Genomic DNA, 25,604 nt, shown 5'->3' on the forward strand with positions numbered 1-25,604 from the left:
CTCTACAAGCTCTGGTACATTTTTTTCCCATTTTATAAGCACTCTGTTTCCTTTACACACACACACACACACACACACACACACACACACACACACACACACACACACACACACGCACACACACACGCGCACGCACGCAAGCACGCACGCGCATGCACGCGCGCACACACACACACACACACACACACACACACCTTTTAAAAGTTTAAATTACTCCATCTTTCACATCCAATGTGCCCAATATGTCCCACAGATACTCCTGAATAATGTTGTCGTAGGCTCGCCTAATATTCAGAAATGCTAGCCATAGGGGCCTGTGTTCCTTCACATCCAATGTGCCCAATATGTCCCACAGATACTCCTGAATAACGTTGTCATAGGCTCGCCTAATATTCAGAAATGCTAGCCATAGGGGCCTGTGTTCCTTTTCAGCAATCTCATACACTGCATCAATGAAAAGAGATTGTCCTCCAACCTTCTTTGTTTCCGGAACCCATTTTGTAGTGCCACTAGCACCCCCTCGTTCTCCACCCAAGCCTGCAATCTGTCCTTTATAATCTGCATCACCACCCTGTAAACCACTGAGATTTCACTGTTATGGGACGATAGTCACTTACATCAGCTTTGTCCCCTTTTTCCTTATATATCATGTTCATTCTACTTAATTGCCATTCATCGGAGACTTTCCCATCCACTACCATTTTATTCATTACCTGTATTAATGTTTGCTTGGATTTTGGTCCTAGCTTAATTCTTTATTAACATAATCGGGATACCATATCTGGTCCTGCTGATGTGCCACTAGGAACCTTCTTCTCTGCCCTTTCCCACTCTCTTTGCTCAAGTGAAGCTGTTGCAGTAACCGGCCTATCCTCCTTCGATAAATTATGTGCAACATTTCTTTCTCTAAATTTTTCTGTCATATTTGTTCCTATGTGTTTTATCGCTTCATCCCCTTCTAGTCGAATACCCTGATCTGTAACAATAAACCTTTGCTCTAGCCTAGTCTTATCGCTCATTGCATTTTGATGTTTCCAGAATTTTTGGGCTGCTTTTCCATACTTTTTAATTACTTTTGACATCCATTGGGCACCCTTTCTTTTAATTTTCTCATTAATCAAATAGGCAGCTTCCCTTCTACACTTAATGAAGGTATCCCATTTTCTGTCTACTTCAACTTCTGGTTCCCCCCTCTTCTTGGAATATCTGTGTTCCCTGGATGCTTCCTTGCGCTTTTCTATTGCCCTCTTGACCTCCTCATCCCACCAACTCTTGGGTTTGCGTCTCTTCCCTTTTAGCTTTACTCGCACCTTAGCTAGCTCTAGCTCCAGTAATCGAGTTAATTTGGTATAAGTCCATTCTGTTTCACTATCCTCAAAAATTACTTTCTCGATTTGTTTGCACTGCTGCTTCCAATTGCTTTTCTGAGTAAAAATTTCCCCCTGATTGTTCATCTTGCTTCAGTCCTACATTGCTTTTTCTTCTGAAGCTCAACTTGATACGCTCGTGGTCACTACCTAGACTTCTGGAACCATCTTCATCTATGCTCATTACCCCTAATCTATTATACATCCTCTGTGACATTAGTGCATAATCTATTGTCGAGTGCAGACTCCCCGCCTCCCATGTTATGAGCCCTTCACACTTCTCGGTGCTGTTGCATACAACTAAATCATGCCTGTCACACATGTCCTGCAGCATGCTTCCTGTCAGATCCGTGTACCCATCCAGGTCTTCTATATGTGCGTTCATGTCGCCTAATATAATTATCTCGCCCTGTCCTCCTAGCTCGATCATCAATGTTGCTTGCAATACATTCTAACATTTTCCTGTTTTCCTCTTTGGCATTAGCTCCTGTCCACAGGTATACAAAGCCAAGGAGTGTTTGCTCCCCTTGCCACTTTTCCTTTTAGTCATAAATGTTCCTTGCATCCCAGTTTAACCCTTTGAAAATTCATACTTTTATGAATGAATGCTTCAATTCCACACCCTTTCTGCTGCCCTCTGTTCTATTGCAATATTCCCATGCGTAGTCTGGGTTACAGGGTGGTTGCTCCATGTCTCCAAGATGCGTTTCCACTAAACCATAAACCATTAATTCCTCATGCCTTAACTGTTCGTCTATTTCCTCCCATATCAGTCTATTCCTACCACCTTGCATGTTAATGAAACATATATCTGAATTAACTTGGCCCAGGCACTTGTGTCTATTTCTTCTCCCGTGGTTCGATCGTCCGTTTGATCTTGGTTCTTCCTTCTCTACACTGGCTCCCTCAGACCTCTGGGTCCACCCAAGAAAGCTGTTGCCTGGTGACCTATCCTACTACCCAGCCTCTTGCCAGTGGCACCACCGTAGTGAATGCCATCCTCTGCAAAAGGGTGGGGCCTGACCTTGTACACTTCCCTGTTAACTTCCATTACCCCGTATCTTAGTCGTCGACTCATTAGTCTAATTACACGGTTAGCCTCAACGATCCTCCTTTCCGTTTCGCTAGTCTGCCTCTGGACCTCTGGGATTGGGCATATGGTCACATGCACACTCTCAGAGGCCTCTCTAAGCCTGCGCATCCTCACTTCTAACTGCTTGTCGAGATTCTGGCTCCCCCCCCCCCCCCCCTTCAGCACATCGTTGAGACCAGCATGAATAACGACAAGGTGTTCGCCATCCATGCTGTCCCCACCACCTCCTGGGCTTTGGCCATTGCATCTACCATGCACTTCCCCGACTGGGCCTCCACCTGCACCCGCTTGTCCGCCTTCACTGTCGTCAAAACGCCTCCCTCAACCGTCGCTACGTTCGAGTCACCGACTACCAGAACCCTCCTCCGCTCTAACCGTTCGCTTTGTGACTGCGACTGTTGCCCTCCGGATTGCACTACCTGTCTCTCCCGCCATCGTAAGCTACTGTCGCGAGTTTTTACCTCTCTCTCTTCCCCACTCAAAGCCTGCTGCGCTACAGCACTGTAGGATCGACGAGTCTCGTCTCCCACCTGACATTGCTCTGAACCGGGGTGCCCTGCCGGCCGCGACCTGAGCGCTTCTACCTGCTCTTCTAGCTGGGCCCGCTTCTCCTTTAGCTCGCCCACAATTCGCTCCAACAGGTCGGCATAGCCTCCTCCCTCTTCGGCTGCGCATATCGCGCCACCTACGCAAGTGGAATAAAGAAAAAAAACGAGGGCGTGGCGCGCTCGCTTTCGCTGGCTTTTGCTTATACCGCATGTGAACTTGTCTGCCTGGCCAGCCTGGCTGCGATGTGTAAAGTGTCATTCCTAAGGAAGATGTATTGGGGTGAATATCATGCAATGGCACCGCCACAGTGCATGTTCGAAAGGAAGGATGCTGAAGGTGTCAATGCCGCAGCAGACGCGGTCACTCCGGGCTCGCGGTGCGTTTACTTTGCACAATTTTGTTCAGAATTGGAAATCTCTCAAATGCGTGCACTGACATCGCTAAGTCGCCCGTGTGCTGTGCAATATCAGTGCACGTTAAAGATCCCCAGATGGTCTTATTCCGGAGCCCTCCACTACGGCACCTCTTTATTCCTTTCTTCTTGCACTCCCTCCTATATCCCTTCCCTTACGGCACCGTTCAGGTGTACAACGATATATGAGACAGATACTGCGCCATTTCCTTTCTCCAAAAAACCAATACAACCAATACAATATTAATACAAATGCGTCTGTGCTAATTATATATATACGGCTTGTTGGGCCTTATACTTCAATGAGGTTGTCTCTGAGGAATGACTATTCCTTTTTCGGCCTCATGACAGCGAGACTGAACACAGCCCCCAGTGAAACTATATGCGCGTCTTTGAATTTCAGCATACCGTTGTATTCTTCGATCGACAGAGATGCACGTGAAAACGTTCTGCAAGTACAAAAAAAATGCATCTGCTTTCAAGACATTGTACGTCACCGTGATATCAACCTGCATACGAATAGAAGTAATAAATAGTGCATTCGCGCATTCACATGCAACCTGAATGATACTTGTAGTTGGACCCTGGTTGTATGGCCTTTGTTATAAATAACAAGATAATTTTTTAAAACGGGTGGTTTCTGTAAGATATGTGTATATGTAAGGCAACAGTTAAGTTGCAAATGCAAAACTCTGTGCGCACTATCTTAAATTTTTTCTTGTTTGTGTATAGCATGTTTCACTGCCGTACTCGAACAAGGTGGCGAGCTGACTCAACCGGAGATGGAAGGCCACGGTGCATGCTAAACTCAAAAACATGAACAAAAGCTTAAAAAGCTTAGGCGCCGCACAACCTGCCCTTAGGAGTGCGAGTCAATAGCACAAGATCCCTCCTTCTCTTTCAAAAATTGTGGGGCGTCCTTATGCCACTCTTGGCACAGTGGTTAAGCCATGCACCAGTGCCCCGGTAGGTGGCTGTTTCAAACAGAGCCACCGATGGGGCTTGCGAGACACAGGTTGCTCTTCCCGAGCTCCCATAAGGCACATTTTTGTAGGTAGTTATTTGAGAGGCTGTCTTATCTCTCACCCAATGAGCCGATGCGCAGTTCCATGGTAACCAGGTGGGAATTGCATTGAAATTATTTGAGTTAATTTCACTGCCACCTGCTTTTTCATGGCATGGTAGGACATAAGCCCACTTTCTTGTGAATGGGACCTCTAATGCTTTGGCATTAGAATGGAATTACATATTTCTTTCGCTAAGCTTCCGTGTGCAGTCGTGTAGTTAGCCACAAACCACCCAGCATGACCACCCAGTTGAAAGCGCCAATGCCCCACGCCTTTAGCATTTGGGCAGTAAAGTGGAGGCACTGTTCATTAGGTACTTTGCTCAGGGACTGCCACCATTCAGAACCTGTGTGAAAGCAGACTGGCTGTTGAGGACACTGCAGACTCTAGGCAACTTCCTAGTAGTCATTTAAACCTAAGAGTATCGTGCATATTACCTGTGCTGCAACAAAAACGCAGCATGGTTGTCAGTCTGCTGAAAAGGCTGCAAGAGAAACTTTCTGGGCTTGCAAATAAAAAAACCAGCTAGTGTCAGCCTGACAGATCCCCTCTCATGAAGAGCCAGCTCCCATTGGGTTTAAGATAGCCTCGTAAGACCTTAGCAAAAGTTCTCTTTGTTAGCATTAATTGATATATATTTCTATGGTCTAAGCATTCCCATGAATTTACACAAGAAAATTTCCAGGCATAGGGCTGGCAGTTATCACTCCATGAGTCTATGTATTCATAAACCTACCATATGGCCTAATGACACAGATTTAGTTACTGAATACATACTTTTCTAAAAAGACAAACCAGAATTACAAATACTAGCATGAAGCATGAGAAATTGTGAGTTATTTGGCCACCGGGAGTAGAAAGCCAATGTAGAATGCAGAAGGCTGCTTAGAGTGCCCCTGTTGCTACACAATTTCTGAAAACATGACAATGTGGGAGTGCAGTGACTTCCTAACTTTCAGTAGCGCATAGGCTGCAGAACTGGTGCGTTTATATTAAAATGCCATAACAGACACATCTGCATTAAAATGCATGTAAAATCTGACAAGAATATAATCAAGTTATGGTGTATTCCAAGACAACCCAGTTTCAGATATGAGGCACGGTATAGTCCAATGCCTTGAAGTTGTTTCACGTGATACGGAATAAAGTGCACGGAGTTCAGTTTTTGTACTTAGTCTGCATCAGAAATAGTCTCCTCTCACAAGGAATCAAACATGTAACACAGTTCGTGTACAGAATGGCTTCGTCCCTGCATCACCACAGAGGCCAGGTCACATTTTTTTAAGGTTTCACTCGATGACATCAGTGCAATCAGCATGGCAAAACAATGGTTAGCAGTAGAGGTGAACATGGAAGAGCAAAAGTAGCAAGGAGGGCACTGAACTTGACACATATGTAACAATGACGGTCTATGAAGCTACACGCAACAGTGCGACATCATGTATTACTTCACACCAACACTCAGTATGAATCTTTCCACAATGGAGCATTTTTCACCCTGTTGATATTACACATAGAAATCAATATTGTGCTTCTGGTTATGGTTCATGTTTAACTTCCCAAAGCGACTCAGGCTATGGGACGTCGCACTGGTGGGCTCCGGAAAATTTTGGACCACCTGAGCTTCTTTTACATGGACTGACATCGCACGTTACACGGACCTCAAGCATTTCACCCCATCAAAATGCAATCGCCGCAGCCAGGATCGAACCTGCGTCTTTCGGGTCAGCAGCCTAGCACCATAACCACTGATCCACCGCAGCGGGTTTGTTTCTTATTATGATCAATTATCTTTTCATTTGTATACCAAAACCATATGAACTACTTTATGTAGAGTAAAAGGTTGTTAACTTCAATAGTTTATCTTATGTTCCGATTAGCACACTGCAAGATGCACTGACATATAATTGAATTGGGTTCTTTCAGGATGTCTGTCAGCTTTCTCTTCATTAGGGAAGTAAAAAAGAAACAATGCAACTTCTGAGCTTTTAAGTGAGCTGTGAGCTCATCGCTTAGTGCTGGGACAAATAAAAAATTCATGAATTAGTTTTATAGTTAACTGGCAATGAAAAAAATTCTTATAGAGTTGAATCCATCTCAAGCACATCATTTCTTTTTACTCTTGGAACAGAGTTGTTATACCACGCATGACCAATGCTTATGAATGAAGTACAAATGAGCATATAAAGGATGCTTGAAAGTTAATGCTGACTGTATACTGCTGCAGAACTTACACACGGGCTAGTTGGTTTTCATCATCAGCCGGGTCACATCCGGAACAGGACTGTTGTCTCCCATTTACCTCTACATACAATGCTTTGCCCTGAGTCAGCTGGGGCTTCTTAAGGCCAGCAAATTTCCAGATGTCTTGTCGCCTGTGACTGTCTGCAGCCCATTTTTTGCTGCTGTCTTTCTGGTTCTTACCCTGCCTTGGAATGTGGGTGTGTGCAGCTAATAGTTTTGTGCTTCTGCGTCTCCTAACATTTATGCTATCATTTTTCTTTAATAGGTGACTGTGCTATCCTTAAACAGGGGGTTGGTGCAGGAGGTAACAAGAACACAGCATGGCACAGACACAGGCTAGAAGTAAGTATTCTCTGAAACAAGCATATATGTGGGGAGCAGTGTTACTTTTTCCCCATCAACTGAAAATAAGCATCAAATGCAAATCACTGTTAAGCACATGAATCATATCTTTTTTTTTTTAGAAAATTAAAGCAAATGACAGCAATGTAATAAAAATAAAAATAATTTATTCCTGCACATGAATAGTACATGAGTTCGCTGAGTCACCCAAACTGCATCTCAACCGGGTTAAGTACCTGGCAGTCAGTACAAGTGGTGTAACACAAATCAGTTGCATGAAAGATGCACAAATCATACCACTAACATGTAGATATGTTTTCGGTGAACTTTTTCAGTATACAGAAAAAATCCCAGTGAGGTGCTGCATCCGCATTTGTAACAGAATGCAATTCCTACAAACACAGGCTAAATAAAATGTGCTGGAATCTGAAAAGTCATGTAAAAACATATTAATCCAGGCATGCTAAATGAATGCAGATAATCACTTTCAAAATTGACACCTCCATGTTGTACAGTAGTCCTGGTATGGCTCCAGTAAGCTTGTTTTGGTTTGCTTGTTTTGCAAATGTTAACACATCAAAATGCATAAAATGTGCTAATTTTGTTACATAGCGACTTCATATGGCAGGAAAAAGCTACATCATTCAGACCTTTAAAACTGTTCTGACCCTCAATTTGCACATACGAGGTTGTAGCGCTGTATAGTGGTCCGGCCGCCAAAGATGACGACATGCCCCAGCGCTCCTGCCAAGTGTGAGCAGATTCGATTTTTCGTGGCTGCACAGTGGAATGGTGGCGGCATGCTGTCCCACTCGCGTCTGACTGAGCGGGTCCTGTCAAATATATTTTTTGGAGACCCGACGACGTCTTTTGTCGGTACTTCTCCATAAATTTGGTGACTTCGGACTTCACTTCTTCGCACTCTGCTCCTGACCTGCGCTTTCCTCAACCGCTTAGCTAGACCTACCGCCGCGCAAAGCTTGAGACCCCGGCTGCCTTTGTCTGCCTGCCTTCCATCGTGCAAGCCGTGACCATGGATTCCTCCGCACGTGTACTGACTCCGTTGCCTATTACGCCACCTCCTTGCGAGCCCGTAGTCTCCGTCTACAAACTCCCCAACTTCTGGTCGTTAGACTCAGAACTTTGGTTTCTGACTATCAAGACCTTGTTCCGTCAACACCGTGTCACTTCGCAGATGACCATGTTCGACCACGTCATTGGTGCGCTCATGCCTACAACTGCTGCAGTTGTTCACGACGTCCTACGTTCTCCGCCTGCCCTTATGGTCATCTTAAGGCGACACTCATCCAGTGCACTTCTGAGACGGAGCAACATCGTCTGCAGCAGCTCCTTACCTCGTAGATCGCAAGCCTACCGAGCTGCCGAGTCGCATGAACGCCCTGGCAGATCTGGCTACTTCACACGACAGCACACTCCTGTGGGAACTCTTCCCGCAGTGCCTGCCTCTGCAGGTGCGCATGATCCTGAGCGTGTCTTCGTCTCAGACCGTGGAATCCCTGGCTGAGCTGGCCAATAAGATCGATGCCTATAAGATGGGAATCGGGTAGCATTCAAGGACTGTGGCCTTGTTAAGCGCATGGTAATCACCGCACGGTCGCCAGTCGCCGCTCTTTTTGAGCACCGTGTGGAGGTGCAATTCCCAAGGACTGCAGGAGGGAGAGACGCAGGAAGCCAACGTCCAGCATGTGTCCAAATTCATGTTTGGCGATAGCAAGGTGATACAGTGCTAGGCGACGAGCGCGAGCAAACACGGGAGGCCCAGTCGTCACAAGGTTGCGAGAGAGCATAGTTGATCACTGGAGAAGATAGAAATTTTTTCTGTGGACTCTGGCATGCCCCTTCTTAAAGTCTGAAAATTTTCCTCCCTTTGGTTCATGGGGGTTTAACGTCCCAAAGTGACTCGGGCTATGAGGGACGCCGTAGTGAAGGGCTCCGGAAACTTCAACCACCTGGGGTTCTTCAACGTGCACTCACATCGCACAGTACACGGGCCTCTAGAATTTTTCCTCCATCGAAATTCAACCGCCGTGGCTAAGATCAAACCCGCGGCTTTCAGGTCAGCAGCCGAGCGCTGTAACCACTTAGCCACCGTGGCGGCCCTTGGAGTAAAATTAGTGCCTGAAGGGATACATGACTTGGAAATTCCTCAAGTCTGGGAAAGAATTTCTAATAAAACAAAACATCTTGCAGTAAACAGTTTCGGACGATATTCTGAAGGACATGAATGTCTGGCTATCACTACTTGTTTTCAAAATTTCTGGTCATGATTTTTGTTTGAAGCAATTCTCTTCTAGTAAATGTACACGGGCAAGAAAGTAACAAATTTTTGTGTGCACTGACATCACAAGGCATATGGTTATTTTTAATTTTCTTCCATCGAAATGTGGCCTAGATATTTGATCGAGTGGCGTTAGGCTGGGCAGCCAAACGCCACAGCCACTGAGATGGGTGGCTTTGTTCACATCCAATACAGTACTCTCAGGGTGAAATCTCTATGTGTTTGCATGGTGCTTAATTTTTCCCAAAGAGCTGCCTCTGCAGCAGACAACAGGGTGATCCTTCAAAAGCAAATGCGCAGCTGGTGCTATTATGCACTTAACTCAACTGCAACCATGCGCAAGCCAGAAGTGCAGGAGGGCCTCCAAAGTGTGACAGAATCTGGCAGTCATCCCTGTGTTTCATTGCGAGCATCAGCCTCAATAATGTGGATTCTCTAGCTGTAAAGTGATTCTCTCTGCCAGTGTGCAAGCAGATGGTGTCGATAGCACACTACTCGGTACTAACAATAGCCAGGTCACAACAGCAGGAGGGCCTCCAAGGAATTTGGTAAGCACACTGAACAGAGTCTGCGATGCCACTCTTATGCCCTGTTTTCAGGTGCCCAGGTCTTCTGTTAACAGGTTCATTATTTAGCCATGAGTGCATCCATTTCTATCACTGCTCCCAATGTTATCATGAAATAGGTGGAAGATAGAGCACTCACTTGGTTAATCCGATCACCCGAGGTTTTTGTGCGCTACGCCAATGACCCTTCCACGTCAGAAAGGCGTAACTACCTGCATTCACAACGCGTCCGAATAGCATCGAAAAGCCACCCAGTTCACAGTAAAGGGAGAAGTGAATAGACAGTTCTTTTTTTGAACAACCTTTTGATGCTGCACTCATTTAGTGTGCACAGGATGAGTGCCCACACATGGCCTCTAAACAGAGACCAGCTGCCAGCCCTCTTCCCTCGAACAAATGCTACAAGCACAAGGCCAGAAGACTTGAAAGGTGACAAGAAAAATGTCTGCAAAGATCTTTGCGCAAGAGGCTACTCAAAGCTACACTCGCTCGGCGGCCTTGTCGTGACGTTTTCCACTGCAAAAACAGATGGCGCCACTGCCACCCTTCAGCGAAAAAATGTCGTTTGCTTGTTTCGGTTCCCCGATCTCCACGTAGACGATTACGTTTTCGCATCATGCACGGCTCAACTAAGTATGTACCGTTGCCAAACTTGCTACTATACAAAAGTTACCATAATACGCTAGCTCTGTGTGCAGTTTCACCACAAATAAGCCAGCGGTTGAGGCGGGGAAATTTTTTAAAGTCTTCACGATAAAAACGCACAATACTGTATACATATATATATAGCCTGGCCAGGCTCAGAGGCCTGTAGCTGCTGCTCGCGGTTCGTAAAAATCTCAGGCCGCTGAATGTGTTCTGCAACCAATTAAACTGCAAACGAATTGCTAGGACAACTGCGATACAGCAAGCTATAGCTAATATCCGACGAGACCAAGCGCGGCGACTAATCAACTTTTCTCGCATTTTAGCAATGTTCTAGAGTGCAGCACCACGAAACAATAAAATTGCTCTACATCATCATCTCAACCAAAAGCTATTCAATGTTGCGAGTGCGCAGGAAACGAATTTATGATCGAACTTTACAAACCCGCACGTGCCCAATCAGCATCATGGACTTACTTGTGATCATGGGATTGCTAAACCTTACATCATGGACTTGTTTGATTTGACAGGCCCAGTTAATACCGGACTGAACAGGACTCACTTTCACCATGGCTGAGATCATGATCTGAATGCGAGCCCGTATTCGCGATACGCATCATGATCTGAATGTGAGCCCGGACTCTCAACTGACATTATGATCTGAATGCGAGCCCGAACTCACAACTCAGATCATAGTATGCACATGAGTCCGGCCTCAGTCACGGCTCAGAACATGATCTGAATGTGTGTCCGGACTCACTCCACGGCTCAGATCATGATCTGATATGAACGTGAGTGAGCCCGAGTGAGTCGACTCATAAGTGTTTCGCCGGCCTATGCCTTCTCTCTTCTCTTTTGAAGTTTCGTTCCGATTCTGCAAGCCGTGTACCATAAGGTGATGCAGTAAACATATGGAAACACGCTCCTTGTTTGAGCGGTAACCGCCTTTACACAGCGGCACTCGAAAGCAAGTCTCTTTGCATGGTCGCTTTGGTTTTGACATCTTTTTGTGCCGTGACATCTAGCTGGTTTAGTGATGGGCACATGAAAAGAGCAATATGGAGCTCAGTCGATGATTTTAATACACGACTGAAATGCGCAGAATGGATATATGCACGCACAGAATGCGCGCACAAAATCGACGAATTCAAACAGAACTACAGGCAGGAGCGGACGTGATGACTTGCATGTGCAAGCAGCCACACAGGACAACAAACACTACACTTTGCACAACAAAATATACGTGCACAAGCAGGTTAATCACGCACGCACAAGACCAGGTTGCTGACTTCCGAACCGAGAAAACCGCGTCGTCTGCTGCAAGGCCTACGGAACTAGATATCTGCACATTTGGCGGGGTCCTATGGGACTGCGTGCGCCAACTTTCGGTAGCTTTTTGGCCGCTGAGGGCGCTCGGTTGACCAGAAGCACAGGCAACCTCTAGAATTTCGCCTTCATAAAATCTGGAACACTGCGGACGGGATCGAACCCGCGTCTTTTGGGCCAGCAGCCAAGTGCCATAACCACTCAGCCAGCACGGCGGCTAGCTAAGCATGGGTACATGCACTGAAAAGCAATATGGTGCCGTGTGTACACAGGTACAAAAAATTTGTGGTTTTTATTTGACTCAACCTCGTATTCAAAAAGTGCCGGCTTAGTGGGCAAAGCTGGTAGAAACAAAGGCACTGAGCAAGAAAAATTCAGTCTGTTTATCCTCTCTCAGGCAAAGATGGCACTGACAGGGGTGCCAGGTTACAGCTGCAGACTCTAGTCTTGGCGGCATGCATATAACTACTTATCAGCCGGCCATCTTTATTTAATAAAAAGGAAATAAGTAAAACACATTAAGCAATGTCTACTGCCAGTCCAATTAGAAAACTGAGAATGCCCATTCCACCATCACGGGCCCACATCCCCTATGAGCCAAAAATAAAGAAACATCGAGGCTGTTATTACAGGGCGAGAAAGCGATGCTGGTCAAAAGCTGCAGAAATAGCAAAACCACTGAAAGCGCAATGCAGCTTCAGACTCAAGGAAAGGTACGAAACAAAACTTCCTACTCTGCACTAGAGGTATGCCCGGGCCGGTATCGGGACCGGCCGTATTCGCCGCTACATAAACTTCGGTCCGGACTCTGCACCCGACTGGTGCCCACCATCAATTTCTAATGACCGGCCCAGCACGGTGCTCATTCGGTCATGCCCATGCAGGCCAGTTTCCTTTTCATGACAAAACTTTGCTCTTAAAAAAAAAAAAAAGGAGAGAAATACAACTAGGAGTAAACAGACATCTGTGCAGCAACTAAAAAAATTGCAGAGCAAGAAGTACAACGTCGGATTCATACCAGCGACGAGCAAGATGAGTGCTTACTCAAGCTGGGCACAACCAAAAAATCTGGCTATAAAAGTAGCACTGCATATCTTTTTCAGTGGTTTGTGACTCATGTGGCAACACCATAGGAGAGAAATTTCTAAAAACAATGACTTTGGCAAAAGCGTAACTTGTTCCCCTCGTAAGCACACTAGGATGCTTAGCATCCTGGCGCACTATGAGCGCATTATTATGGACTTAGCTTTACACAGATGTTCCTGTTGTCTACCCTGCACTGGGGACAGGAACGAGGGGCCGTGAAAGCAAAAGAACAAACACTCTCCAGATCCCAAGAGAGGGATTCGCAACCCCAGGGACCACATTCACATGGGTTACGCAAAGGTTGACGGAATATATAAAGTGTGTTCAGTTAGCTTTTCGTAGGTCAGGAATGTAGCCAAAGATACCATTCTATTCAATTGGAAAGCATCCACCGCTAAACAATCTGGCACACTGCGCTTAATTTAACTCTGTGCATGGGGCACTACGAAGGATTTGTAACTGGACGATAAAGGCCTTTCGCTAGGCGATGTTTTGGAGCTTTCTCTCGGCAACTGTACAATCTGCTCCTCTGTATCACCCCCGATCAGCAAGGCTTCTGCTGATGGCGGTGGCTTTGTCAATACGTCGGGCTATGCTCGCATCTGCCGTGCTCGCATCTCACGACTGCCTCGAAGCCGAGCTCCAACGTTCTGATTGTGCACGCGCACCGGCTCGCCGTGCACGCGGCCGCACTTCTTTTCTTAGTCCACCCGGAACCCATAGTGGCACAATCCACATCACCACACTGCTACTATAATGTGATGTCCAGGCATACTATATACAATTATATACAGGGCACGTACACACTGATCACAATTCCCTTGGATGCGGAGCAGATGCCAGTGCACTGTTGTTGCTTGCTTGCTGGGAGGGAGTCAGCCAATGTCGCAAAGGATGGCACATGTAATATCCAGATGTCAAAAGCCACAGCTGTGGTCTTGACAGCACACGTGTACTTGTGGTGTGGAGGACGTCGCCACTCCATCTGTTTCTCCACTCACAAATTTGTATGTCAACTCCAGATTGACAGCTGTGCAAGCATGTCATTGCACCTGCCGTGATACAAAACAAAATCAACTGTCAGTAAAATACATTTCAGTTTTGTTGCTTCCAACAAGCTGAAATTTAATATTGGCCAGCAGATAGCATTACTTGCCCAAACTATGTAGTGCAAAAACAGGAACAGGATATTTGTTATCCTGCTCAACTAATACCAATTCTGTATTCAGTTCAGTGCCAACATTCTCCACCGAGTTCAATACGCAAGATGTGACATCACTCCCTCTCTGAATTCTCGATTAGGCATGCGCGTTTGACTGGAGAGAAATTTGCAAATGAGGACACCATGCTAAGATGAAAACGTCAGTGACGAAAGGCATTAAGTGAACCAAGATATGAAGGGACTTATTTTATTGCATACTGGACTTGATAACGTAGACATTACGCTGCTCCCTCACCTACAGCACCCGACTCCTGTTTAAGCGGTGTTGTCACTTTGATTTGTCCTTCAGTGACCATCATAGGGGATGCAAAGAAGCACCCCTTGAGTGCACAACACCCCGTGTCAGCTGTCCTTTGCAACTAAATTAGTAACTGTGCCATAAAAACAGCGAGACTACATGGTGGCGCATGTCCGTACCAAAAAATTTAAAAAATGCATCTGGGAGCATGCTGTGTTGCGTTTTATGGCACATAGGCAGCTCAGGCCGTCATGCGTCAAACTCAAGGTAAGGGATATTATCGATGGTGTAGGCGGCGTAAAATATTGTTTTGCATTACCTAATGATAAAGGAAGAAAGAAATTTTATGACTGGTTAATACAAGAGCGTTAAAGGTCGGAGAGTCTCAGCAGGGATCCTTGGCTGGGCAAGGAGGTTGAGCCTCCCAACCAGTAAAACAAAACCCCAGCCTTCCTCTCAAGAATGAGAAGGTGGCTGAGGTGTATCAAAAAATGAAGTGAGTCGGTGGGTAAAGATTTATAGTTTGCTGAGAAAACCTGCTTCTCTTAAAAAGCTAAAAACACAAGTTGTGTCAACAATTGCACGCACCTGCACTCAAAAGCAATGCTGGGTGTAAACGGATGTGTTCGTTATGTAACCAAGTAAAATATGTTTTTCTAAGTTTATGAAGTTTGTGCATGACTATAAAATGTGATTAAGCGTCAGGTGATCTCCACACTTTTCACAAACCGGTTTGTTTTATTTTGTCAATAGAAAATTGTGTGTGATCTGAGTGGCCTATACGGAGACAACATAAAATAACTTCAATGAAACGCTCTTGGTGCAAACATGACTTCCATTCACCTAGGACTGCTTTGCCAGGTGTAGTTTACTGTTTACTTCGTTGTTCCAAGCTGTCTGCCATTTTTTCCTTAACTTATGTTGTACTAGATTTATGCAATCCGTAAAGGGTATATTTCCTTTTTTTATTTCCTTGCCATGATCTTGAGCAGTGCACAAACCTGCTCTCTCATTGCCTTGTAATCCCACATGACTCGGAACCAGCACAGTTTTATATTTTCTCCTTGAGATGTGGCAGTTACTATGTTGTGATGATGTAACCAAGCAAAGGTCTGCTTGCATTTTTATAATAAAGAGCTGTAAGTACACTTAAGGGGTCCGTGTAAATAATAGCGTGTTTGAGGTTCTCGCTTAGTAGTTTTTCTAAGGCCACACATACTGCATAGCATCCCGCAGTGAAGATGGGTGAACACTGTGGTAGTCGTACTATTTCCACCGAATTCCCTCACACCACTGAGCTTCCTACGTAACAATCTGTTTTTGATCCATCAGTGTAAAAATCTGTAAAACTACTGTATTTTTCTGCGAGGGCAAGGAATTCTTGTATTATATGTTGTTGTGGAGTTTGTTTTTTGCGGAACTGTGTAAGAGTGAGATCACAGATTGCAGAAAAATTGTACCATGGAGGCAGCGTATCTAGTCTTCGAGGAATGCCAGGTAATGTATCTAGTACTCCGAAGTTTTTTGTTAAACAGTGTTCTAGATGGGCACTTTGCGACTATGGTGTAACATAGGTGTTTGGGCAGCGAACGGACTTTTAAAGTGCACGAGCATGTGAGCATGGTTCTTCTGTCCGTATGTAATGGTTCATTGGTTTTCGTATAAAGACTGCTTATGGGTGACGTCCTGTATGCACTGGTAGAAAGATGCAAACATAAATTATGTACTGGATCCAGCCGTTTAAGGTACAATTGCCTCGCTGATCTGTAAACTATGCATCCATAATCTAATGTAGAGTGTACTACAGAGCGATGAATTTATAAAAGACAAGTCCTATCAGAACCCCAGTTTTTTCGTGAGAGTACTTTTAGTATATTAAGAGATCGAGAAGCGTTCTGTTTGAATGTGTTTATGTGTGATAGAAATGTTACTTTTTTTGTCAAAAGTTATTCCTAGAAATTTGCACTCATCTTTAACTGGTAGTGTGACTTCATTTAGATACAGGGAGGGAGCAGTGTGCATTCCTCTTCTAAGTGAGAACAGAACAGCTGCAAACTTTTACGTAGAAAACTTGAAATCATTTTTATCTGCCCATGTTGTTAGTTTATTTACTCTCAGCTGTATTTGCCTCTCACACAATGTAATGCTAGAGGATGTGCAAGCAATCCAGAGATCGCCGACGTAGACTGAATACATGATGGAGTTTGGAATTATTTTTGCTAGGGAATTCATTTTTACTATAAAAAGTGTGGTGCTTAAAATGCACCCCTGAGGCACGCCGTTCTCTTGAATGCAGTTCTTAGAAAAAGTGGCACCCAGGCGTACTTGAAATGAACGGTTGGGCAAAAAGTCACTCAAGCATTTCAGCATCCTACCGCAGATGCCGAGGTGTCCAAGGTCCCGCAGTATGCCAAACCTTCATGTGGTGTCATAGGCTTTCTCTAAGTCGAAAAAGACCGCAAGGCAGTCTTGCCTCTGTATAAATGCTTCTCGGACTGTGTTTTCTAGGCGAACTAGATGGTTGGTTGTAGAGCATGCCTCTTTAAACCCACACTGATGGATGTCAACAAGATCACGGGATTGTAATAGAAACATTAACCGAATGTTCAGGACGCTTTCAAAGGATTTGGCAAGTACACTTGTCAGGGTTATAGGCCTGTAATTGCTAGGGGACGTAGGTACCTTTCCCGGCTTCAACAATGGTACAAAAATTGCTTTTTTCCAAGCCACCGGTAGCTCTCCTGATACCCTTAGTTAAAAAATTTCAGAAGCGAGCCTACAGTGGGTTCGGACAGACGGGCGAGCATTTCGTAATGAATTTCATCTTGTCCTGGTGCAGTCTGTTCACCGGAAAAAAAGTATGCTGTTAATTTCTTCTCGTGTAATTGGGCCATTATATGGTTCGCGAGCACTCCCCGCTGTCGGCAGTCTTTTTTTTTTTTCCGGCTGCATTTTTATACTTTAAAAATGAGTACGTATAATGAGAGGAACTAGGTACAGTAGCAAAATGTTCACCTAATATATCTGCTTGTTCTTTTATATTTTTTTTGCACCAGGGGCTGTCAGAAGAGGGACCGTGAACAGGGAGTAGCGACCATCTAGTTTTTGTACTGCCTCTCACATTTTTTTCGACGAGACATGGGTGTTTATCAAGGAAACGAAGCTTTGCCATGATGCTTTTTCGGCATTGCGACGTATGTACCGAGCTTTAGCCTCTTGCTTTTTTAAAGTTTATAAGATTCTCCTGCGTGGCCTGTATCTGTGAAATATATCCCAAGCTTTATTTTGCTGTTTCTTCACTTCTTCGCAATCTGGTGTCCACCATACTTTACGGTTGCGTTGTACTATTCCTGAAGATTGGGGGATAGCCAAGTGTGAGGCAGCAAGAATCCAATATGTGAACTTTTAATTTATTTCATTGAGATCATGATTTTCTAGTGCAATATTTTCTAACGCGGCTTTTATTCTAAAAAGCTGACAGTCTGCAAAATTGAGCTTCCAATGCCATGGTTTTGTGAGGGTGACTGATGTTGAGGATGACAGGCAGATTTAAGCAGGGAGATGATCACTTCCATAGGGGTTGTCTAAAACATGCTATTTAAAATCGCTAAAAACTAATGGAGAGCTAAAAGACAAATCTATAACGCTCACTTTTCCTGAACTAGGAGAGCAGTAAGTAGGTTTACCGGTGGTCAGTAAACAAATATTGTTAGATAGTATAAAATCCTCAATGACCTGACCTCTATCGGTTTCCTCACTGCCCCAGAAACAAGACTGTGCATTAAGATCGCCAACTACCAAGTATTGCTCCGGTAACTGTTCTAAAAGGTTCACTAATTGATGTTGTCTTACTTCGAGGTGTGGTTGAAGATATATACAACAAAGTGTAATGGTTTTGTAAGCAATCACAGTGGCTGCTATGGCTTCGAATCTAGTTTTCAGTTTGATCTCGCGAGCTGCTACTCCAGTTTGCACAATGATGCCTACGCCACCGGAGAGTCTGCTCGGCCCCTCTCGGTCACAGCGGAAGACAGTATATTCCTTAGCACCTTTGTGTGCTGAGGGCCTAAGATAGTTTCCTGCACACATAAAGCAATAAGAGAAATTGTGTTTAAAATGTATTTTATGTCGTTATAGTTATTTACGAGACCTCTGCAGTTCCAGTGTATTATGAAAGCCATCTTAATGTTGTGTGCGTCTGTGCAGATAAAACTAGATTAACTTTCATTTGGCCCCGTGACTCAGAGCCTCAAATTTTTTTATCGATCCAAGGAACTCCGCCGTCCGTCCGATGTGGACGACATGGGGCTGCCCTGGGTCGTGTCCATCGCCTCAGCAGAGGCGCTGGAAGACCATGCAGAAAGCACGCTTGCGTTTGAGTTAGACCTCGACCTGTGGGAAGAGGTCTTGAGGCCCGCTGACCCAGGGGTCTGCGCAGCCTGCTTTGAGGTTGGCGGAGTAGTGATAGCTACATTCCCAAGGCGGCGCGGATGGCCCTGCCATAGGCCCACTGCGTGCGGCCTGGACAGGTGCTGAAGCCCGGTGTGGTGCGCCGCACCCATGCACCACACCGGCGAAGTTTGTTTTTGCAGTGAAGGAGAATCGGTCTGTTTCAGCATATCGCCTTCTTGCTTCCTTGAAAGAAACGTTTTCGGTAGTTCTCAGGGTGATTCGTTCTTTTTCTTTCTTCCAGGACGGACATGCCCTGGAGTATGCAGCACAGTCTCCTTCACAGTTAGCGCAGCATTCAGCAGCAACACATTCATCAGATTGGTGGTCTTTCGAAGAGCATTTCGCGCAAGTTTTGGAGCCGCAACAACTCTGTGAGCCGTGATCGAACCTCTGGCAACTGAAACATTTGCGTGGGTTGGGTATATATAGCCTTACGTTTATTTTCAGGTTGTCGACCTGAATGCTTTCAGGCAGTGTACTGGTATTGAATTTGAGGATCAGGTGTTTCGTGTGTATTTCTTTGTTATCCTTCCGGATCTTTATCCTCTGAACGTTTATGACATCTTGGTCGGCAAGGCCTTCAAGCATTTCTTTTTCAGAGAGGTGAACAAAATCAATTTCTGTTATGACGCCTGGGACTGCGTTCAAAGATCGGTGTGACGTGATGGAGACAGGAATCTCCCCTATCGATACAATGTTTGCAAGTTTCGAGTGCTGGACAGTGTCGCGTATTTAGAGCAGTAACTCGCTGCTGGCCAATTTTGAGACCTTGTACCCAAGGCCCAAGGTACCTGTCAGGCACTATGCTGCCGAAAACGGGGATATAAGTCTTGCTGGTCTTCCTTCTGTTTCGCTATGGAGAACGTGGAACTTTGGGAATGATACCTTTCTTTTCTGAAAAAACTCTTCATCGTTCCGCCCTCTTTTGAGAGAGCGATCAGGCTTGGAAAAGATGAATGCCATGAAAAATTAAGTTTTTCAGCCATGGTGCCAGCCACCCACCACGGAGCCCAACTAGGGGACGGGACAGGAACTTGAAAGCAAGTCCTGCCCACGCCAGATGTACACCCTAATTATAACGAAACATGACGCAACTTAAGGTGATTGGCCACACAAGGTTAACCCTCGCCGCCACGAAAAATTGAAAACTGTGAAGAGAGGAGGACACAGGATAGTTGTAAGAAAGAGATAGCAAAGTAAAAGGTGGAGGAAAGGATAGGAAAAGGCGACTGCCAATTTCCCCCGGTCGGGTCAGGCCGGAGGTGCCATCTACAGGAAGCTGGGGCCAAAGTAGTGTGTTGCCTCCGCCGAAGGGTCTTAAAGGTCCAAAAGCTCGGCATCGGCTCAACCACCAGAATCCCCTTTTCCGCGGACACGGCGATGCCACGCACGGCTAAGCGCGGGTGCTCGTGTCTGTGGTGATGCACTGCTCACCTTCATCCCCCAGTGGGGATGTCCCTGTGGATGCTCGGGAACCCGTGGTGTTGCCACTCACCAACATCTTCCAGAAACAGACGCACCCCGCATCATTATAAACTACCCTTATGTCTATATATTCCTAAATATCTTGGCTCTAACATCTTTGCCCAAACTGCAGCTGAACCTTCAAAAAGTCCAAACCTTTTTCAAGCGTATACCATCATGATAAAATGGCAAACAAGACCAAGACCATTCTTGAAGCCCAATGACACCACTGAACCTGCAGATGCCAAGTACATGAACCAATGCTGCCAACTTCAGGCAGACTGAAATAGGCAAGCCCCCCACAGCAAAATTTGCTCATATTAAAATAAATGAGCGAGTCCTGCATTCCACAAGGCAACTAAGATTCTTGCACCAAAGTTCACGACGATTACAATCTTTAACATGCCACAGAAAACAGAGAGACTCATGCACATGGCCCGCATACCCTCTAAAATATACTTTTACATCTTCACAACTACATGTGGCATCTTCCAGAAAGCTTAATTACCTCTCGTAGATGCAAACCATGAATTCTCACCATTAAGGAAGAGCATGTAAATGTTTTGTCCTTGGGCTGTAACTTTCTTGTTAACCGAGTTGAAGGATGTCGCATTCATATTACAGTTTGGGATGTCCTCTTTCCCACGAGAAAGCATGGTCATTAGAAGCAGCCATGCAGTCTTTCCAGCTCTGCACTAGCAATGCACCACTCTTTGCATGCCACTGTAGAAGGACAAGGGCAGCTGTTGACACCAGCAACAAACTGCAGAGGTGACCTTTTTGTTGGGCTCTAAGTGCATAGTATTTTTCATCTTGGGGAGAGTGAGAAAGAGTAAACGTTATTAATATAAAGATTATTCTCTTTAATATAAAGTTTATGCTGTTTTCATCTCAGGGAAACAGCATGGAAGATGACTTGGAGCTGCAGCTACTCTATGCTGCATCGTATTGGTCCCACAACTAGTGTACGGTCGAGTGTGGAGATGATTGGCCGTATCATTATTTCCGCAAACTCTACATTGATGTAAGTACAAGTTCAAAACCCCTCTCTGCAAATTTATGTTAAGCTAAGAGTTGTTGCATGCTATATAAACAGAAAAACGCAACATCAATGGAGCCTTAAAAAGGTGGTGACCATCACTGTGCTGGCCGATGGCTGCGGCAAGAACCGACCCCTCTGGGCAAGAAGAGCTACTAAGCCTGTATTCAATGGAACATTCTGAAGTTGCTTGATCGCAGTGATGAGCTGGTGAATTATCTCTGGTGGATACTATGTTTCAAGATGACTCCATCTCCTCAGTAATGAGCCAAATTACATGCACAGTTCGGCAGAGTTTGGTACATGCACAGTTCGGCTTGGTTCAGATTGTTTGTCACCTGACAAAGGACTTACCTGGAACATGTTTTCTCGAACTCAAGTTCATAACTACTAATGTGATTAATTCTGCCAAGCAAGACATTAGCAAATAATTAGTAAATAGTAATGGCCACTGATTAGTAAATTCCCGAACAGGTGCCAGCAGCTCTGGGATGGATGCAGAGACAAGGTGTTCGTCTCTGAGACTGAATGTGGTTACATGTTGGAGCTACAGCCTGCACAGACGCCTTCAATGCAGCCAATACCAAGGCAGGCGTCCCTCATATATGGCATCCATTCAAGAGCAGATATTATTAGGTAGAACACTCTGCACGATTAGCAACTTGAATGATGGCATGCACCTTAGCCTTATGTCACAGGTGCCACATGGCACCTGCGACATTTTATGGAACACCTGCGACCATTTTATGGACACCTGTCACAGTAGAAGACCTGCCCAATGTGCTGAAAAAAAACTTAGTATATTGCCTGTACGAACTTACATGACGGAAGCCAACAGTCATCGAAACCAAAAAGCATAGAGGATGTTCTTTTAATCTGTGCTGTTAATTTGATTATACCTGAAGGCATTATATAAGGGGGGAGCAAAATCAAGATCAAAACAGAGAAAGAATAAATTGATAAAATAGAACAATAATAAAAAAAAACAGTATGTAACAGTTAAATGATATTGTGACGCATATACAATGCTAAGTGAAATGCACGGGATTGAAACAGGAAAAAATTTATATGTGTAGCACTCAATCAATACAAGAGAAAAATACAGTGCAAAAAGAATGACACAAAACAAAGAAAAGTAACAATAAACAGCTGTTCAAAGTGCCGAGGTGAATATGGCAGAAACTTTTTTCCCTCATAAAAAATAGTCGTTAAGTTTCTCCCGGAATACTTTTCGGTTAGTGCATGATGCGATGAAATTTGGTTGGCCATTCCATGGTGCTATTGCATCCAGAAAAAATGAGGACTTTAGTGCTAAGGTGCGGCAGTTGATGCGTGCAATGCTATGGTCATGGCTTCGCCGAGTACCCATCAATAGGAGCTTAATGGGGTAATTATTTTAAAGATAATTGATTAGAAAGCCGAAGAAGAAACAACCACATGATGCTGGTTGGATCTGAACACACAGTGTCCGGTGATTGGACAACTGTCAGTGTATCTTAGCTGGCAGAGCACCTGATGCTAAATTCAAACGTCATGAGTTCAGGTCTCAAACGGCATGTGGTGTTTTCTTCAGCTAAGCAGAAGATTGGACAGCCATTGCGGTAGCTAAGTTGGTAGAGCACTGGACACTAAATTCTTATTCGGTCATGGGTTCAGATCCTAACGGTGGCATGCGTCTGTTTTCTAATCAACTAGATCTAAAATAATTACCCTATTAAGCTCCCACTGATGAACACAACAAATTAAAAATAAAAACATTCCCTCCACTCCTTGGTTCCAGTGACTGTTGCCTTCCGTCGTGTATGCCACAGAGAGCCCCTCTTTTCCCTTCCCTTGTCTGCTCTATACGAACTTAGTACACTACCTTGGATATAATGAACCTTAGTATGCCATCTCAGATATAACAACATTTTGCGTATTAGCCTTGAATATAACACTCTTTAGTTCACCATCTTGGATATAGCGAACTTTAATTTTAAGCCCAGATAAGACGAATTTTCGCGTGTTAACCTCGGAAGCAATGAATTTTCATGTGTTACCTTGGATACAATGAACTTTCGTGTGTTACTTCTGATATAACGAACCTAAGTATGCCACCTCGGGTATAATGAACTTTCGTGTCTGGACTTTGGATCTGACAGACATAAGCTGACCACCTTGGAACTTGAGTATGTCAACCTCGGATATAACGAACACTTGGCTGCTAATGTATTCAAAAGATTCACCGAGGAACGCCTAAGAGTTTTCCTGATATATAGTATACGTGAAATTTTTCTAGCACATTTGAAAACAGTTTCGTAACTACTCTAACAAAATTTCACTGTTAGAACTCCAGAAAATTGTTTTCTAATATATATATATTTTTCCTCTGAATCTTGTGAAAAGACTGCAGAGTCAAGAAAATATGGCAGAAAGCTGGTTCAACATTCAATATGTTCCTACCAGTGTGCTACATATCTAGAGATTTGCAGAATTTTTTTTCGCAAAACAAATTTTCGTTTTGAATTTTTGTGACGCAGTGCCCGCTGACATGTCTAGAGCCAGTAGAAAATTTCAAACATGAAACTCAAATTTGAAAAACAAAGAATTCTGACTTGCAGTATGGTCTAAGAGTACAACAAAACAAATGGGGTCATAATAGTCGTTAAGAATTGTTTTGCAAGGTGAACATCTGTGCAGAAACAGTAATGGAGAAAAACACTGATTGTTCAAGTGTTTTGCAAAAAAACGGAGCCACCATGGTCCATGAAATTTTTCTGGAGTAGTTCTAGGTCAATTTCAGGAATGAAACGAGGCATACAAGCCAATACAACAATTTCAAAGCTGCCTCTGCCCTTAATCAATGCGGGTTTGAGATCACAGAGCAGTGCCTTAAAATGCACAATCAATGCCTTGCCTATAGCTTCCACAATTCATTAGTTTTCCCCTCTTACAGAGCAGTTTTCTCTTCTTACACGTACTCCATATAGCCAGCTAGCTACAGCTGGCATGTCACGGATAATGACCTTTTTTTTTGCTGAATAGCAAATTTCAAGAAATGAATTCAGCTCACCATTATCCGCCCTTTTTGGTTTAAACGGGAAAAACCAACCTCAATTATAATAAGAGCCCAGAGGTTCCAAACATTACTTTCAAGCTGGCATCTTTCAATTCCACGAATTACATAAATAGGAGAGCCAATGAGGCAGAACTTATGAACACCTATTGTAAATATTGGGGGTAAGCGAACTTCCAGTGTGCAAACAAAAGAATGCCATGCAGAAATCTTGCAGCCAGTCCAAAAATAGCCTTGCAGAGGTGAAGTCACTGTTTCCCATTGCTGTCAATCCCTTAAAACAAGAACTCAACCTAGCCGTTAAACAATCTTTATACGCTCATCACACATTGACAGGAACAGGTGGTCACGAGGCTCACTTATACTCCGTTTCATACATCAGGAGCAAAGCTGTCAAAGCTAGCGCATTTGTTTGCGCTGCCTGCATTTGCGACCAAAAACCAGTGCGTTCCTTGTGGTGAGCGAAACATAGTGAATCCTTTGCCTGCAGGCTTACCACATGACACATTTGTCACGAACTTGATCAAATGGACTCTTGGTGCTGACGTGACGCTGTACCTTTCTCGTGCCTTAGACCACTGGGCCACAGAACAAGCGCAGAGTAACACGCCTTCCTTTGTTTTCCCGTCCGGACTACTACCGTACCTTTCACAGCGTTGCACCTGATGTATGAAACGAAGTATAGTTCAGGTCAGTCAAAGGCTGTTGACATCTGACAGAGTGCTCAAGGGTGTTAACACCAATATCTTCAGTAATAGCTACGTGTGACAAAACTGACAGTCTTGCTTCATGAGTAGTATTCCTCTAGAGAGTCATGGCTTCTAGACAAACACACTTCAAGGACTGTCCTACAACAGCTTCACCCATTTGACATCACGAGGTGCAAGATTAGTGCACAACCATCCAACACACAAATAATCGTTGACCAGTGCAAAAGTATCGCAGGTGCTACCTATCTTCAGGACAACAGCTTTAGCCAGTATAACGAGCATCACATGTGCGGCCCTAATTTGGACTTTACATACATTCTTCTAGAAATACAGCCATGTATTAGCAAATGTATGATAATTGTATCACCTTTCCACTTTTGCAAAACAAAGTCAAGCTAACTTTCAAAATTAGAACACATCTTAGCTCC

The 25,604-nt window shown here is 44.5% G+C and overlaps 1 long non-coding RNA gene across 1 annotated transcript in view; it reads left to right on the plus strand.

Moving 5' to 3' along the window:
• Positions 1 to 18,015, plus strand: part of LOC144128241 (uncharacterized) — a 165,044-nt gene extending 147,029 nt beyond the window's left edge. Inside the window, exons 2-3 of the long non-coding RNA XR_013313757.1 lie at positions 6,998 to 7,074; positions 17,513 to 18,015. This is a non-coding gene — a long non-coding RNA (uncharacterized LOC144128241). The remainder of the gene's footprint in view (positions 1 to 6,997; positions 7,075 to 17,512) is intronic.
• Positions 18,016 to 25,604: the final 7,589 nt, after the last annotated feature.

The sequence above is a fragment of the Amblyomma americanum genome, chromosome 4 (assembly GCF_052857255.1).
Source record: "Amblyomma americanum isolate KBUSLIRL-KWMA chromosome 4, ASM5285725v1, whole genome shotgun sequence".
Lineage (NCBI taxonomy): Eukaryota > Metazoa > Arthropoda > Arachnida > Ixodida > Ixodidae > Amblyomma > Amblyomma americanum.